Raw genomic sequence first — 5,296 nt, 5'->3', positions numbered from 1 at the left:
GGGATATAGATAAAAAAAAATCAGTTTTCTGATTTGGTGCGAACGTTGCAAAGCCTAAATTCCATTGAATGCAATACCTGCTAGCACTTCTAACGGGAGACTGATACACAGGCTAAAATTGATTTCGGGTTAAAGGCATTGTAGGCTCTTTTATGTGTAGTACAGATAGTCCTCGATTTACAAGTTTATTTAGTGACCTTTCAAAGTTACAATGGCACTGAAAAAAGTGACATGATCATTTTTCACACTTAAGACTTGCACTATCCTCACGAACAACTGTGGCAAGAAAGGTCATAAAATGGCTATAATGTTTTGCTCAGCAACAAAAATTTTGGGTTGTAAGTCAAGGATAACCTGTAAAAAATAACTGACAAAAAACGCTTCTAAATGCTGCAGAGCAAAATATATGGATAGAAGTTGAGCCAAATCAAGGGTTTGTTCAGTTTTGAGAAATGGAAACCCTCCTGAAAATTTATCCACAGTCAAAGGGAGTATCAGTTACTAATGGCCATATACTGTTGAGGAGGGTGTGCTCAAAAGGAGGCTTTTGAATTTATAATCTTTTATTAAGTTTTCTGAAGGCATCTTGTGTCGCTGGTAGGGAAGAAAATGGTTGTCTTGATTAAATTTTAGTCTAATCATTTGGGGGACTTTTAATCACACTATTGCTGAACTATTACAGGCATACTTCAGAAATGTTGCAGATTTTGTTTCAGACTCCTACAATAAAGTCAATATCATAATAAAGTCATGCTATTTTTTTATTTTCCAGTGCATATAAAGGTGATATCTATATTATTGAGTCTATAAAGTGTTCACTATAAAAAGATGTAGATTTCTTAATTTAAAATATTGCTAATGAATGGTAATCATCAGCTGAGCCTTCAGTGAGTTATAATCTTTTTGCTGTTGGAAGGTCTTGTAAAAAAATCTGCAAAGTGCAATAAAATGAAGTATAGTAAAACATTTGTAAATTAACTTTTAGTAGATTTCTTTTTCAAAAACCTGATCTGAAGAGCACCCGAGTTTATACTTCTAATCATCTTGATGTGATAAAGATTGGAAAATTAAAAATAAGTGTACAGTATTTTGCCTTCTCTGCACCATGAAACTGGTATATTGGAGGATAAACAAAATATCTTTAAACTATCTCATTACATTAACTCATGAATAGCTGCACTTGCAATTGAACGTTGCAAAAAAAAACCTAATGAAAATCTGTGATTGATATTGGTAAGAACCTCACATTTATTAAGGGTATGATTATCAAATGTGCCTATATATTTCCAAAATCAAAGGTTATATTTTAGAACACATTAATGCATGATAATGAAGTCATGGTTCGTTGAACTGATTAGGTTGGTTGGGGTCTCTTGATAAAATATCCAATCACCTTTCAGAGTAGAATGTTTTGTAAACCCAGTTCCAATTGTTAAGGTTGTTGAGCAAGAATCTAATTCCCACAGGAATTGGTTGTCTACTGTAGTAGGTAAACCATTGTCACCAATTTAGCAGAGATGACATTATATCCTTATCACTGTAATTATCAATGATTGTGTTTAAATTCTACAATTTTGAATACTTTGTTACAAAAACATTAATCCAGCAACATTGTTAAAGATTTAGCTTGGGTTCACTCAGTATAGTATGATACAACTTAATTTGTGTTGTGTTATGCACCCAAACATTGTGATATAATGTATGTGTATATATAAATATTACATGATGTCTCGATGTAGCTTTACATTTGTGTTTTAACAAACTGTGTTTAAAAATCATGCAGTATATATTTAATATCATTTTATTCAATTTAGTACCAATGGGCACCATTTAGGTACCCTTAGTTCTGTTAATCAGTGTGACAAAAGGTGTGATAAAAATAAGTGTGATAAAACATGAATTTCCTACACACGGATGATTCTGTATTGCATAATTATACATGGTGTGGTGATTCTTACTCATTTTAGTGACTATTGTTAGTCATGAAAATTACAGCATCTCCAGCTTTTAATACATTACAGCTAAAGAGTTGTAACCTCGCCTTTATCCTTTTAAAAAGTCAGAGTTTCCTTGCACATATTCCTATCTTTAACTTTATGTTGCTGTTATGTAAAAATGAAGCTGAGCATTTAAAAAACAAAACAAAGTTGTTTGGTTTGGTATGAAGAAATAGAACCTGTTGGTTGAGTTTAAATAGCAACATTTTCTTAGCCATGTCTAGAGGTGAGTCAGGTCTGGGTGCAAATTTGGAATTAGATGTTTACCTACACAATATTCCTGTTCTTGCTTTGTGACATTGAATGTTTCTGAGGCTATGAAAGACAACGGACCTTTTTAAGGAAATTGTAAAGCATTGCATGATGGGCATGCTAACTGCAGATATACTGTACTCCAACACTAGAAAAGATAAACTCAAACAGATCTATCCAAGTGCCAAGCCTTGAGCTATTCAAACATTTTTAGAGGAAGCAATATAAGCCCTGTAGAAGTAAATTGCAGTGCTTTGGAAAACAGCCCATTCATTCTGAAAACATGTGATTGTTGAAACAGTTTCCCATAACCTGCTTTAAAAGATGACGTTCCAACACTGCAATCTGATCTATTTTGGAATTTAATAGTAATACAAATCTAATCTATATGCTACCAGAATTCTCATCATGACCTTTAACTGGGTGAAATGGTGCACCAGAAGGCAACTGTTGAAATAAGGTTATCTAAAATGGATTAATTTACAGAAAGTGTCTAAATTCTGGGATCCATGATTCCCGAGAGAATGAAATTTGGGGAAATTGTGGCTTCTTCAATGCTACTGGCTGCTGTTGCAATCAGGTCATCTTTGTTTTCAGGGTTCTATAACAGTTTTCCAGCAAGTCTTCCAATCCCTTGCACTTTCCTCCATCTCCAGCAGACCCTTAGCTGCCTGCTAGAAAGGGAAGATTTCTGATGCTCCCTGCAGAATTCCCATGAAGAAACTCAGTGGGGAAGCTGGCAGGAAATCACACCTGCTCCCACTTCTTTTTTTGCCTATCCTTGGTCATCCCATGTCTCTGTTTAGGAAATTCTGTATCTCTGAAATGGTGATCCAGTAGGGTAGTTGTCATACCAATATTAATTGATTATAATTATTTGGTTATATTATTATATAATTATATTATTCAATTATAATTAATTGATTATAAGTAAAGGTTCTCCATTATATACTGTAGAAATATCTATTCTGAAGCAAGACATTTGAAGCTATACTTATTGTTTTGAGATAAACATTGGTCCAGTTTTTTGCTGCTGTAGACTTCATTACATTACTTTGGGATTTTATTTTCTCTAGAGTGATGGGTACAGTTTGGTGTAATGATTTTGGCCTTTAAAACCATTAGCATTTTGGCCCTACCATGTCCTCGTCATCTTTCAGCTATCATGAAGCTATGAACTACAGACATGACTTCTTCATTTTTAAGTAGTAGACTTCTTGTTAGAATACTCAGATACTTTACTTCACCAAAAGACTTTGATGTGCCTCAGAAGAATCTCTCCATCTTCTAGGACTGCTGAACTCAAATCTCGTTCAAAGAAAATCAGGTGGAACTGACTTTTCATTGTATTGAACAGATGATACAACAACAGCCCCTGGACATACACAAATTAACTGATACAACATTCACTTCACTACAGCTTTCTCTGTTGTAGTCAGACATACTACAGTATATTACTATTGAAATAGTAATTGTATATATTATTTTTATTTAGTTACTTATTAGATTAATTTGTTATTAAATGTAACTTCTGAGCTTTTGTGAACATTAGAGGTGACATTTTAAATGTATGTATAGATTATATTATACATTCCACCTTTCTTCCTTGAGCTCTCAAAGCACTTCAGCCCCTGTGAATGAACCTGAAATCTGTTTTTATTTTCTAGTCACAACCACTGTGCAAGTACTTGAACTGAGGGATGAACTTAGTAAGTTTTCATGACTGAGAGTGAAAAGTGGAATTTCCCAGCCCTAGTCCAATGCTGTTGCACACTGCATCACGCTCACATGCATTTTTAATTAAAAATCTGTATTAGAATTTTATTATGCATTCCTCTCCCACCCCAATTCCGTTTTTTGTTTTGCTGATGCTCAGATGGCCACTTTAACTGTGAATAGTTAGATCAGCAAAAAGTATATAACAAATTGTTCTTGAAAATTGAAGGACAATCGCCACTATTAATTCATGGAAATGTGAACAGAATTCAGGGAAGCCAGTAAAACTTCTTTTCCAAATGGACATGCTATGCAAATTGCATTGTGCAGATGTGACCTTAATCTAAAAGGTTTTGCATCTGCATTGTGTGCATTCTTTCACTATCATTATTGTAATTTCAACTCCACAGGATGTTTGACAAGGTAGTCTTCAGCATATTTATACAGTCTAAAATCTATTTTCTTTTAGTAATTTTGAATTCATCTATACGTATCCATTCAAATGGTTGTATCTTTCCAACAAGAATTAAAAATGTTTCAAATAATTGTAGAGATTCTGTTTCAGACCTCAGTATTAATGTGGTGAATGAATGCTGTAGTTTCTATGTCCAATGAATTTCGGAATTCACATAACATTCTCATCTTACTCTTCAGCTTTTTCTAGTTTACTTTCAAGCGCATTAGGTTTCATATATCTGGTATTGTTTTTTTCAGTTCACACCAGTCAGACACAGCAAATTACCCCCGGCCACCCAGAGATATGGAAATTGATTTTCTTGCTTTCTCAGAACAGTGATAGTGCCTCTAGCAAATGCTAATTGAATACAGGGAGTCCTTAACCAAGACCACAATTGGAATCAGAATTTTCATTGTTAAACAAGACAGTTGTTAAGTGAATCAAGCCTGATTTTATTATCTTTTTTGCCACAATTGTTAAACGAATAACTGCAGATGTTAAGTGAATCACATGGTCATTATGTGAATCCAACTTCCTTCATTGACTTTGCTTGTTGGAAGCTGGCCGGGAAGGTCACAAATGGTGATCATGTGACCGCAGGGCACTGCAACTATTCTAAATTCATGCCTGTTGCCAAGCACTCAAGTTTTGATCATGTGATTGTGGGGAATCCTGCAATGGTCCTAAGTGCAAGAACTGATCATAAATTCCTTTTTTCCCCCCAGTGCCATTGTAACTTCAAACGGTCATTAAACAAATGGTTGTAAGTCAAGGACTACCTGTATAATGAAAGCAAATATAACAGATCTTCACTGAGTCTTATATATAGATAGTCCTTGACTTCATTCAGCAACCATTCAGTGTTACAACAGCA

This window comes from Notechis scutatus, chromosome 6, assembly GCF_049901735.1.
Source record: "Notechis scutatus isolate UNSWTSFEM ecotype Mainland chromosome 6, rNotScu1.2, whole genome shotgun sequence".
NCBI classification, from domain to species: domain Eukaryota; kingdom Metazoa; phylum Chordata; class Lepidosauria; order Squamata; family Elapidae; genus Notechis; species Notechis scutatus.
The sequence above is the reverse complement of the archived record's forward strand: the minus strand, read 5'-3'. Positions refer to the sequence as shown.